This window comes from Scyliorhinus torazame, chromosome 18 (genome assembly GCF_047496885.1).
Source record: "Scyliorhinus torazame isolate Kashiwa2021f chromosome 18, sScyTor2.1, whole genome shotgun sequence".
In the NCBI taxonomy this organism is placed as follows: Eukaryota; Metazoa; Chordata; class Chondrichthyes; order Carcharhiniformes; family Scyliorhinidae; genus Scyliorhinus; species Scyliorhinus torazame.
Genome location: NC_092724.1, coordinates 24,420,054 through 24,434,179, shown reverse-complemented (window position 1 = coordinate 24,434,179; position 14,126 = coordinate 24,420,054). Strand labels below are relative to the sequence as shown.

Genomic DNA, 14,126 nt, shown 5'->3' with positions numbered 1-14,126 from the left:
CTGCTCTGCACTGACTCAAGCTGTGAAGATCAAATCAAACTTTTCCTATTTGTTAGTGAGGGAGGTTTGCAGGCGGTGGAATGAGGTTGTACAGCAGTAATGTTTGATGATGCAGTTCACGTCATTCTGCTCACTCCCTGGACAGTAGGGTTTAAAGGGAGTTTGTCTACTTTTTTATTTTAATATTTATTTATTTTAAAAATAAATTTAGAGTGCTCAATTCATTTATTCCAATTAAGGGGCAATTTAGCGTGGCCAATCCATCTACCCTGAACATCTTTGTGTTGTGGGGGCCAAACCCACGCAAACACGGGTTTGTCTACTTTCAATTGAAATGATCATTCATTTGGCCCAGCCGTCAATATTTAAAAGCTTGAATTTTGGATTTGAATTGAGAGCTGTTTAAATATGCACAGAGCTGGTTCAGAGATTGCAGCTCCTGTTCCTGATCTCTCCTCCATCCATAAATAACACTGACGTGACTAGTGACATGATTCCTCGGTCTCTCTTTAAGGAGGTTCGGTGTCCTCTGAATTAACTGAATAGTGGGAGGAGAAACTAGACTAGCGAGCAGCTACGGTAATCTTTGCATCAACTAAATGTTCCATGGTGTTGGAGAGAGGAGGCAGTTAGTAGGAGGTGAGTGTGGGGTATAATAAGTTGGAGAAATTGAGTGAGCTGCCTCCTCAGTTAGTGAGTGAAAGTTTTTTCAATTTGTCGGTGAAATGGGATTCTGTGTTTCCCCCGATCCCCAGTGCCGCTCTCGCCCACAAGGTGAAACATTTTCTCAACATCTAACCCGGCAAAACTTTTCACAATCTTCGAGACCCCAGTCAGGCCACAACTCATCCTCATTCCTACAGAAAAGAGGCCTAACCTATTAAATCTTTCACAGTTCTTTGCTCTTTGTAGTATATATAAATGATTTGGAGGAAAATGTAACTGGTCTGATTAGTAAGTTTGCAGACGACACAAAGGTTGGTGGAATTGCGGATAGCAATGAGGACTGTCTGAGGATACAGCAGGATTTAGATTGTCTGGAGACTTGGGCGGAGAGATGGCAGATGGAGTTTAATCCGGACAAATGTGAGGTAATGCATTTTGGAAGGGCTAATGCAGGTAGGGAATATACAGTGAATGGTAGAACCCTCAAGAGTATTGAAAGTCAAAGAGATCTAGGAGTACAGATCCACAGGTCATTGAAAGGGGCAACACAGGTGGAGAAGGTAGTCAAGAAGGCATACGGCATGCTTGCCTTCATTGGCCGGGGCATTGAGTATAAGAATTGGCAAGTCATGTTGCAGTTGTATAGAACCTTAGTTAGGCCACACTTGGAGTATAGTGTTCAATTCTGGTCGCCACACTACCAGAAGGATGTGGAGGCTTTAGAGAGGGTGCAGAAGAGATTTACCAGAATGTTGCCTGGTATGGAGGGCATAAGCTATGAGGAGCGATTGAATAAACTCGGTTTGTTCTCACTGGAACGAAGGAGGTTGAGGGAAGACCTGATAGAGGTATACAAAATTATGAGGGGCATAGACAGAGTGGATAGTCCGAGGCTTTTCCCCAGGGTAGAGGGGTCAATTACTAGGGGGCATAGGTTTAAGGTGAGAGGGGCAAGGTTTAGAGTAGATGTACGAGGCAAGTTTTTTACGCAGAGGGTAGTGGGTGCCTGGAACTCACTACCGGAGGAGGTAGTGGAAGCAGGGACGATAGGGACATTTAAGGGGCATCTTGACAAATATATGAATAGGATGGGAATAGAAGGATACGGACCCAGGAAGTGTAGAAGATTGTAGTTTAGTCGGGCAGTATGGTCGGCACGGGCTTGGAGGGCCGAAGGGCCTGTTCCTGTGCTGTACATTTCTTTGTTCTTTGTTCTTTGTTTGTAGGTCAAAACTCACACTCTGGTACCCTTTTGTTAAGAATTGGAGAAAAATAATGCTTTTAAAAATTGAAACCGGGGTAAATTAAATGAGGGAGTTGTTACGGGCAGCTGTCTGGGGGGGGGGGTTTTGATGTGAGAATTACCACATCAGGGAGAAAAGCAAGTGTTTACCTATGTGACTAGAGGAAAACAATGGGGCACTGAAGAGGTAACTTCAAAGCGGAGAGATAAGGAAAGTGACACACATATACTAAAAACCGAATCCACAGGGTGGATAGCATAGATTAACATAGAATTTACAGTGCAGAAGGAGGCCATTCGGCCCATCGAGACCGCACCGGCTCTTGGAAAGAGCACCCTAACCAAGGTCAACACCTCCACCCGATCCCCATAACCCAGTGACCCCACCCAACACTAAGAGGAATTTTGGACACTAAGGGCAATTTATCATGGCCAATCCACCTAACCTGCACATCTTTGGACTGTGGGAGGAAACCGGAGCACCCGGAGGAAACCCACGCACACACGGGGAGGATGCGCAGACTCCATACAGACAGTGACCCAAGCCGGAATCGAACTTGTGCTACCATGCTGCCCCTCACCAAAGACATGCAATGATATATCCATAGCACAATGACTGGGGAAAAAAAACACAGTAGCGTCTACCATCACAACCACACCCAGCTGCAGAAACAGTCTCCTGCAAACAAGTTATTGCTAAACAGGCAATCGGTTAAGATCCAAAACTTAAGGGCAGCACGGTGGTGCAGTGGGTTAGCCCTGCAGCCTCACGGTGCCAAGGTCCCAGGTTCGATCCCGGCTCTGGGTCACTGTCCGTGTGGAGTTTGCACATTCTCCCCGTGTCTGCGTGGGTTTCGCCCCCACAACCCGAAGATGTGCAGGGTAGGTGGATTGGCCACACTAAATTGCCCCTTCATTGGAAAAAATGAAAAAAGATGCAAAACTTGAACCGAGCAGATTTTACCTTCATTGAAACGAAAAATGGTTTCCCCAAATGTGGCCAAATAATCTGTGTGTGGTAATTATGTGCTGGATTTAGGTCATAAAGTTATATAATATTTGAAGTTGTTTGGGAATAAAGGGGTGTCTCAGAGTTTAGGGACTGTAGGTAGTTGGGTACAAAGGATTAAGATCATGTAATACTCTGTGTTTAGCGATCAGTGTAGTTAAGTTTTTGAGTTATTATAGTCCTCTTTGTGTGTATTTCTGAAGTTAATAATTATTGTTATTAATTGTTCACACAATGACTGGACTATTCCTCCCTGGTTCACTTATTTTTCTCACAGTATACCAAATTGGAAATATACACCACAATATATACCTCTAAGAACCGGTGTTCCAATTTTCCCTTCTGGGTTTTGGGACACTCTTGCAGTTAACATCAGCGGGGTTCTTTCATTTTTAAATTTTATTTTGCCAATTAAGGGGCAATTTAGCGTGGCCAATTGACCTACCTGCACATCTTTTGCTTTGTGGGGGGTGAGACCCACAGAGACAGGGAGCATGTGCAAACTCCACACGGACAGAGATCCAGGGCCGGGATTGAACCCAGAGGCTTGGCACCAGGAATCAGCAGGGCTCTTAATATTTTTGTAAATCTTTTTGCACCTTTTCCCATGCCTTGACATACATTTTTTTCCCCAATTAAGTGGCAATTTAGTGTGGCCAATCCACCTACCCTGCACATCTTTGGATTGTGGGGGCGAAACCCACGCAAACATGGGGAGAATGGGCAAACTCCACACGGACAGTGACCCAGAGCCGGGATCGAACCTGGGACCTCGGCGCCGTGAGGCAGCGGTGCTAACCACTACGCCACCGTGCTGCCTGCCTCGGCATACATTTCAACTGATTCCTGCTTGTGGTGTCTTACTGTGCATAATTTGCTACATTTCCTTTGTGACTTTATTGCAGTGTTAATGTAAGCCTACTTGTGACACTAATAAAGAATATTATTATTGACTGTGCATGAAAAGTGGAAAGTGCTTTTGAGCCTTTAATGATGAAAGGAGGACCCCCCGGTGGTGATTGAACCTTCAAGGGCAACATAGCAGAGTAAGGTTCACCTGGCCTGGGTGATCAATCAGGACAGAGAGTGTGAAATCACCCCATGGTGCAAGAGGCTCCTATGCATTTGGGAGCTAGATACAGCTATGCAGCTGATGTACAATTCTTCTAAATAAATTCCGTTTGTTTTTACTAATGGAGTCTCTGAAAGTGCATCTTTACATCTGGCGACATTTATTATCATGACACTGCATCTGTCCCAAACATGTGAGAATCCTGTTTTAATCAAAGCCTGAATATAAAAGTACTCACCAGAATGCCGCTCTTTGGATGATTAGACCCATTTGAATCCGCCATGGAGGACTGGACACAATACATTGATCGCCTTGAGTATTATTTCCAAGCAAACAAAATTTGGGAGGAGGCAAAGTCTAAGTGTTCATAGAGCTCAGACCGATAACCTTCTTCACAGTCTTATAGCCCCAAGCATGCCTGACTCCCACTCATTTTGTGAGCTTGTGGATTTAGTGAAGGCTCAATTGCAACCTCAATGAGTCATACTCGAGAGATACAAATTTAATTGAGAGCCCCAGGCAAACCAATTGCAACCTGCATTGCTAAACTCAAGCAATTATCTGAGTATTGTGATTTTCGAGCCACCCTAAATAACATGTTATGGGGTAGGTTAGTTTGTGGCGTGAACAACAATGCTTTTCAGTGCAGGTTGCTGGCAGAGGTTGGCATAAATTTGAAACAAGCAATGGAGATAGCCCTGGCCATGGAAAGTGATGAAAAAGGTGGACACTTGTTGCAGAGTGTACAAATTGGCTCCGTTCACCCGGTCGAATCAGCCGCCAAGCGGGAACCAATTTCAGCCACCCGCAAAACTAAAAGGTACAGAATAGGCAAACAGTCAGTAATACATAAAGGGGAACGTTACCGATGTGGAAGCAACCGTGCTCCTGAATTATGTTGGTTTAAGGAGGCTGAGTTTTTATAGCCACAAAAGAGGACATTTGATAAAGTAGTGCAGCGCTAAGTCAAGATCGGCAAACAATAGATCAACTAAGCTGTTACAAGTATACAATGTGGAAGAGATCCGTGATTCTGGTATCCACTCTGTTAAATCTAAAACAAACAAATTAGACCCTAGTATTGTAATGCTCTGCGTAAATGGGAAGTCTCTTAAGATGTTAGTGGACACAGGCATCTCAACCACTGTGATGGGCGAGCATACATTTCAGTATCTGAGAGGGAGTCCAACCATTGAACTTGAAGAGATCTTCTAACAAGTTGAAGACTTAGACAGGAGAAGCAATAGAAATATAAGGCACCACAATAATACCTGTCAGCTATGGAAAACAGCCTAGCCAACTCCCAGTGATAAAAGACCAAGCGTTCTGGACCATGATTGGCAAAAGAATTCAAGTTGAATTGGGCCCAGATTTTTCAAGTGCAGGAAAGGAGACTGCCCGAACTGCTAACAAATTACCAGAGCATCAGTGCTGAATTAGACAAAAGCAAAGAGACAATCACCATCTCTGCAACACGTCCCCCCAATCTCTCACTGACACAGAATTGCTTCCGTTTAGTTTTAGCCTGTCCATGGGACCAAGTCACTGGCAGAAAGGTCACAAGAACCACCCCAGGATCGACCACACTCAACTCTCTCCACATTGACCGGTCAACCCTCTCCACACTGACCTCTCAACCCTCTCCACACTGACCCCTCAACCCTCTCCACACTGACCTCTCAACCCTCTCCACACTGACCGCTCAACCCTCTCCACACTGACCCATCAACCCTCTCCACACTAACCCTTCAACTCTCTCCACACTGACCACTCAACCCTCTCCACACTGACCCCTCAACTCTCTCCACACTGACCCTTCAACTCTCTCCACACTGACCCATCAACCGTCTCCACACTGACCCGTCAACCCTCTCTACACTGACCCGTCAACCCTCTCCACATTGACCTCTCAACCCTCTCCACACTGACCCCTCAACTCTCTCCACACTGACCCCTCAACTCTCTCCACACTGACCGCTCAACACTCTCCACACTGACCACACAACCCTCTCCACACTGACCGCTCACCACTCTCCACATTGACCCCTCAACCCTCTCCACACTGACCTCTCAACCCTCTCCACACTGACCTCTCAACCCTCTCCACACTGACCTCTCAACCCACTCCACACTGACCCGTCACCTCTCTCCACACTGACCCCTCAACCCTCTCCACACTGACCTCTCAACCCTCTCCACACTGACCTCTCAACCCTCTCCACACTGACCTCTCAACCCACTCCACACTGACCCGTCACCTCTCTCCACACTGACCTCTCAACCCTCTCCACACTGACCTCTCAACCCACTCCACACTGACCCGTCACCTCTCTCCACACTGACCTCTCAACTCTCTCCACACTGACCTCTCAACCCTCTCCACACTGACCGCTCAACCCTCTCCACACTGACCCATCAACCCTCTCCACACTGACCCCTCAACTCTCTCCACACTGACCCTTCAACTCTCTCCACACTGACCGCTCAACACTCTCCACACTGACCACTCAACCCTCTCCACACTGACCCCTCAACTCTCTCCACACTGACCCCTCAACCCTCTCCACACTGACCCCTCAACCCTCTCCACACTGACCCCACAACCCTCTCCACACTGACCTCTCAACCCTCTCCACACTGACCCCTCAGCCCTCTCCACACTGACCCCTCAACCCTCTCCACACTGACCCCTCAACCCTCTCCACACTGACCCCTCAACTCTCTCCACACTGACCGCTCAACCCTCTCCACACTGACCCCACAACCCTCTCCACACTGACCTCTCAACCCTCTCCACACTGACCCCTCAGCCCTCTCCACACTGACCTCTCAACCCTCTCCACACTGACCCCTCAACTCTCTCCACACTGACCCTTCAACTCTCTCCACACTGACCGCTCACCCATCTCCACACTGACCCCTCAACCCTCTCCACACTGACCTCTCAACTCTCTCCACACTGACCCGTCAACCCTCTCCACACTGACCCCTCAACTCTCTCCACACTGACCCCTCAACCCTCTCCACACTGACCCCTCAACCCACTCCACACTGACCACTCAACCCTCTCCACACTGACCCCTCAACCCTCTCCACACTGACCCATCAACTCTCTCCACACTGACCCCTCAACCCTCTCCACACTGACCCCTCAACCCTCTCCACACTGACCCCTCAACCCTCTCCACACTGACCTGTCAACCCTCTCCACACTGACCTCTCAACCCTCTCCACACTGACCCCACAACTCTCTCCACACTGACCGCTCAACCGTCTCCACACTGACCCGTCAACCCTCTCCACACTGACCTCTCAACCCTCTCCACACTGACCCCTCAACCCTCTCCACACTGGCCCCTCAACCGTCTCCACACTGACCGCTCACCCCTCTCCACACTGACCCCTCAACCCTCTCCACACTGACCCATCAACTCTCTCCACACTGACCCCTCAACCCTCTCCACACTGACCCCTCAACCCTCTCCACACTGACCCGTCAACCCTCTCCACACTGACCTCTCAACTCTCTCCATACTGACCCCTCAACTCTCTCCACACTGACCCCTCAACCCTCTCCACACTGACCGCTAAACCCTCTCCACACTGACCTCTCAACCCTCTCCACACTGACCCCTCAACCCTCTCCACACTGACCTCTCAAACCTCTCCACACTGACCCCTCAACCCTCTCCACACTGACCTCTCAACCCTCTCCACACTGACCGCTCAACCCTCTCCACACTTGACCCCTCAACCCTCTCCACACTGACCTCTCAACCCTCTCCACACTGACCCCTCAACTCTCTCCACACTGACCCATCAACCCTCTCCACACTGACCCCTCAACCCTCTCCACACTGACCCCACAACCCTCTCCACACTGACCGCTCAACCCTCTCCACACTGACCCGTCAACCCTCTCCACACTGACCCTTCAACCCTCTCCACACTGACCCCTCAACCCTCTCCACACTGACCCCGCAACCCTCTCCACACTGACCACTCAACCCTCTCCACACTGACCCCTCAACCCTCTCCACACTGACCGCTCAACCCTCTCCACACTGACCCCTCAACCCTCTCCACACTGACCCCGTAACCCTCTCCACACTGACCCCCCAACTCTCTCCACACTGACCTCTCACCCCTCTCCACACTGACCCATCAACCCTCTCCACACTAACCCCTCAACTCTCTCCACACTGACCCGTCAACCCTCTCCACACTGACCCCTCAACTCTCTCCACACTGACCCCTCAACTCGCTCCACACTGACCTCTCAACCCTCTCCACACTGACCCCTCAACTCTCTCCACACTGACCCCTCAACTCTCTCCACACTGACCTCTCAACCCTCTTCACACTGACCCCTCAACTCTCTCCACACTGACCCCTCAGCCCTCTCCACACTGACCCCTCACGCCTCTCCACACTGACCCCTCAGCCCTCTCCACACTGACCTCTCAACTCTCTCCACACTGACCCCTCAACTCTCTCCACACTGACCTCTCAACCCTCTTCACACTGACCCCTCAACTCTCTCCACACTGACCTCTCAACCCTCTCCACACTGACCCCTCAGCCCTCTCCACACTGACCTCTCAACCCTCTCCACACTGACCTCTCAACTCTCTCCACACTGACCCGTCAACTCTCTCCACACTGACCTCTCAACCCTCTCCACACTGACCCCTCAGCCCTCTCCACACTGACCTCTCAACTCTCTCCACACTGACCTCTCAACCCTCTCCACACTGACCCCTCAGCCCTCTCCACACTGACCTCTCAACTCTCTCCACACTGACCTCTCAACCCTCTTCACACTGACCCCTCAACTCTCTCCACACTGACCTCTCAACCCTCTCCACACCGACCCCTCAGCCCTCTCCACACTGACCTCTCAACTCTCTCCACACTGACCTCTCAACCCTCTCCACACTGACCCCTCAGCCCTCTCCACACTGACCTCTCAACTCTCTCCACACTGACCCCTCAGCCCTCTCCACACTGACCCCTCAGCCCTCTCCACACTGACCCCTCAACCCTCTCCACACTGACCTCTCAACTCTCTCCACACTGACCTCTCGACCCTCTTCACACTGACCCCTCAACCCTCTCCACACTGACCCCTCAACCCTCTCCACACTGACCCCTCAACCCACTCCACACTGACCCCTCAACCCTCTCCACACTGACCCCTCAACTCTCTCCACACTGACCGCTCAACCCACTCCACACTGACCCCTCAACCCTCTCCACACTGACCCCTCAACGCTCTCCACACTGACTCCTCAACTCTCTCCACACTGACCTCTCAACCCTCTCCACACTGACCTCTCAACGCTCTCCACACTGACCCCTCAGCCCTCTCCACACTGACCACTCAACCCTCTCCTCACTGACCCCTCAACCCACTCCACACTGACCCCTCAACCCTCTCCACACTGACCCCTCAACCCTCTCCACACTGACCCCTCAACCCTCTCCACACTGACCCCTCAACCCTCTCCACACTGACCCCTCAACCCTCTCCACACTGACCCCTCAACCCTCTCCACACTGACCCCTCATCTCTCTCTACACTGATCGCTCAACCCGCTCCACACTGACCCCTCAACCCTCTCCACACTGACCTCTCAACCCTCTCCACACTGACCCCTCAACCCTCTCCACACTGACCTCTCAACCCTCTCCACACTGACCCCTCAACTCTCTCCACACTGACCCCTCAACCCTCTCCACACTGACCCCTGAACCCTCTCCACACTGACCCCTCATCCCTCTCTACACTGATCGCTCAACCCGCTCCACACTGACCCCTCAACCCTCTCCACACTGACCTCTCAACCCTCTCCACACTGACCCCTCAACCCTCTCCACACTGACCCCTCATCCCTCTCTACACTGATCGCTCAACCCGCTCCACACTGACCCCTCAACCCTCTCCACACTGACCCCTCATCCCTCTCTACACTGATCGCTCAACCCGCTCCACACTGACCCCTCAACCCTCTCCACACTGACCCCTCATCCCTCTCTACACTGATCGCTCAACCCGCTCCACACTGACCCCTCAACCCTCTCCACACTGACCCCTCAACTCTCTCCACACTGACCGCTCAACCCTCTCCACACTGACTGCTCAACCCTCTCCACACTGACCCCTCAACCCTCTCCACACTGACCCGTCAACCCTCTCCACGCTGACCCTTCAACCCTCTCCACACTGACCCCTCAACCCTCTCCACACTGACCCCGCAACCCTCTCCACACTGACCACTCAACCCTCTCCACACTGACCCCTCAACCCTCTCCACACTGACCGCTCAGCACTCTCCACACTGACCCCCCAACTCTCTCCACACTGACCGCTCACCCCTCTCCACACTGACCCATCAACCCTCTCCACACTGACCCCTCAACTCTCTCCACACTGACCCCTCAACTCTCTCCACACTGACCTCTCAACCCTCTCCACACTGACCCCTCAACTCTCTCCACACTGACCCCTCAACTCTCTCCACACTGACCTCTCAACCCTCTTCACACTGACCCCTCAACTCTCTCCACACTGACCTCTCAACGCTCTCCACACTGACCCCTCAGCCCTCTCCACACTGACCCCTCACGCCTCTCCACACTGACCCCTCAGCCCTCTCCACACTGACCTCTCAACTCTCTCCACACTGACCCCTCAACTCTCTCCACACTGACCTCTCAACCCTCTTCACACTGACCCCTCAACTCTCTCCACACTGACCTCTCAACCCTCTCCACACTGACCCCTCAGCCCTCTCCACACTGACTCCTCAACTCTCTCCACACTGACCCCTCAACCCTCTCCACACTGACCCCTCAACCCTCTCCACACTGACCCCTCAACCCTCTCCTCACTGACCCCTCAACCCTCTCCACACTGACCCCTCAACCCTCTCCTCACTGACCCCTCAGCCCTCTCCACACTGACCCCTCAACCCTCTCCTCACTGACCCCTCAACCCTCTCCACACTGACCTCTCAACCCTCTCCACACTGACCCCTCAACCCTCTCCACACTGACCTCTCAACCCTCTCCACACTGACCCCTCAACCCTCTCCACACTGACCTCTCAACCCTCTCCACACTGACCCCTCAACCCTCTCCACACTGACCCATCAACCCTCTCCACACTGACCCGTCAACCCTCTCCACACTGACCTCTCAACCCTCTCCACACTGACCCCTCAACCCTCTCCACACTGACCCCTCAACCCCCTCCACACTGACCGCTCACCCCTCTCCACACTGACCCATCAAACCTCTCCACACTGACCCCTCAACCCTCTCCACACTGACCCCTCAACCCTCTCCACACTGACCCCTCAACCCTCTCCACACTGACCCCTCAACCCTCTCCACACTGACCCCTCAACCCTCTCCACACTGACCCCCCAACTCTCTCCACACTGACCGCTCAGCCCTCTCCACACTGACCCCTCAACTCTCTCCACACTGACCCCTCAACCCTCTCCACACTGACCGCTCACCCCTCTCCACACTGACCCCTCAACTCTCTCCACACTGACCCGTCAACCCTCTCCACACTGACCCCTCAACTCTCTCCACACTGACCCCTCAACCCGCTCCACACTGACCACGCAACCCTCTTCACACTGACCCCTCAACTCTCTCCACACTGACCTCTCAACCCTCTCCACACTGACCCATCAACCCTCTCCACACTGACCCCTCACCCCACTCCACACTGACCCCACAACTCTCTCCACACTGACCGCTCACCCCTCTCCACACTGACCCATCAACCCTCTCCACACTGACCCCTCAACCCTCTCCACACTGACCCCTCAACCCTCTCCACACTGACCCCTCAACCCTCTCCACACTGACCCCCCAACTCTCTCCACACTGACCGCTCACCCCTCTCCACACTGGCCCATCAACCCTCTCCACACTGACCCCTCAACTCTCTCCACACTGACCATTCAACCCTCTCCACACTGACCTCTCAACCCTCTCCACACTGACCCCTCAACCCTCTCCACACTGACCCGTCAACCCTCTCCACACTGACCCCTCAACTCTCTCCACACTGACCACTCAACCCTCTCCATACTGACCTCTCAACCCTCTCCACACTGACCCCTCAACCCTCTCCACACTGACCTCTCAACCCTCTCCACACTGACCTCTCAACCCTCTCCAGACTGACCTCTCAACCCTCTCCACACTGACCTCTCAACTCTCTCCATACTGACCCCTCAACTCTCTCCACACTGACCCCTCAACCCTCTCCACACTGACCGCTCAACCCTCTCCACACTGACCACTCAACCCTCTCCACACTGACCTCTCAACCCTCTCCACACTGACCCCTCAAACCTCTCCACACTGACCCCTCAACTCTCTCCATACTGACCTCTCAACCCTCTCCACACTGACCCCTCACCCCTCTCCACACTGACCGCTCAACCCTCTCCACACTGATCCCTCAACCCTCTCCACACTGACCCCTCAACTCGCTCCACACTGACCGCTCACCACTCTCCACACTGACCCATCAACCCTCTCCACACTGACCCCTCACCCCACTCCACACTGACCCCTCAACTCTCTCCACACTGACCGCTCACCCCTCTCCACACTGACCCCTCAACCCTCTCCACACTGACCCCTCAACCCTCTCCACACTGACCCCTCAACCCTCTCCACACTGACCCCCCAACTCTCTCCACACTGACCACTCACCCCTCTCCACACTGACCCCTCAACCCTCTCCACACTGACCACTCAACCCTCTCCACACTGACCCCTCAACTCTCTCCACACTGACCCGTCAACCCTCTCCACACTGACCCCTCACCCCACTCCACAGTGACCCGTCAACCCTCTCCACACTGACCCCTCAACCCTCTCCACACTGACCCCTCACCCCTCTCCACACTGACCCATCAACCCTCTCCACACTGACCCCTCAACTCTCTCCACACTGACCCCTCAACCCTCTCCACACTGACCACTCAACCCTCTCCTCACTGACCCCTCAACCCACTCCACACTGACCCCTCAACCCTCTCCACACTGACCCCTCAACCCTCTCCTCATTGACCCCTCAACCCTCTCCTCACTGACCCCTCAACCCTCTCCACACTGACCCCTCAACCCTCTCCACACGGACCCCTCAACCCTCTCCACACTGACCCCTCAACCCTCTCCACACTGACCGCTCAACCCTCTCCATACTGACCCCTCAACCCTCTCCACACTGACCCCTCAACCCTCTCCACACTGACCGCTCAACTCTCTCCACACTGACCCCTCAACCCTCTCCACACTGACCCCTCAACCCTCTCCACACTGACCGCTCACCCCTCTCCACACTGACCCCTCAACCCTCTCCACACTGACCCCTCAACCCTCTCCACACTGACCCCTCAACTCTCTCCACACTGACCCCTCAACCCTCTCCACACTGACCCCTCAACCCTCTCCACACTGACCGCTCACCCCTCTCCACACTGACCCCTCAACCCTCTCCACACTGACCCCTCAACCCTCTCCACACTGACCCCTCAACTCTCTCCACACTGACCCCTCAACCCTCTCCACACTGACCCCTCAACTCTCTCCACACTGACCTCTCAACTCTCTCCATACTGACCCCTCAACTCTCTCCACACTGACCCCTCAACCCTCTCCTCACTGACCCCTCAACCCTCTCCTCACTGACCCCTCAACCCTCTCCACACTGACCCCTCAACCCTCTCCTCACTGACCCCTCAACCCTCTCCTCACTGACCCCTCAACCCTCTCCACACTGACCCCTCAACCCTCTCCACACTGACCCCTCAACCCTCTCCACACTGACCCCTCAACCCTCTCCACACTGACCGCTCAACCCTCTCCATACTGACCCCTCAACCCTCTCCACACTGACCCCTCAACCCTCTCCACACTGACCGCTCAACTCTCTCCACACTGACCCCTCAACCCTCTCCACACTGACCCCTCAACCCTCTCCACACTGACCGCTCACCCCTCTCCACACTGACCCCTCAACCCTCTCCACACTGACCCCTCAACCCTCTCCACACTGACCCCTCAACTCTCTCCACACTGACCCCTCAACCCTCTCCACA

General features: G+C 53.2%; 1 long non-coding RNA gene across 1 annotated transcript; it reads left to right on the top strand.

Annotated features, from left to right (window-relative positions):
* The first annotated feature begins 450 nt into the window (after nucleotides 1-450).
* On the top strand, nucleotides 451-3,871 carry LOC140394783 (uncharacterized). Its single transcript, XR_011936002.1, has 2 exons — nucleotides 451-639; nucleotides 3,559-3,871. It is a non-coding gene; the product is annotated as an uncharacterized lncRNA (long non-coding RNA).
* The last annotated feature ends 10,255 nt before the right edge of the window (nucleotides 3,872-14,126 follow it).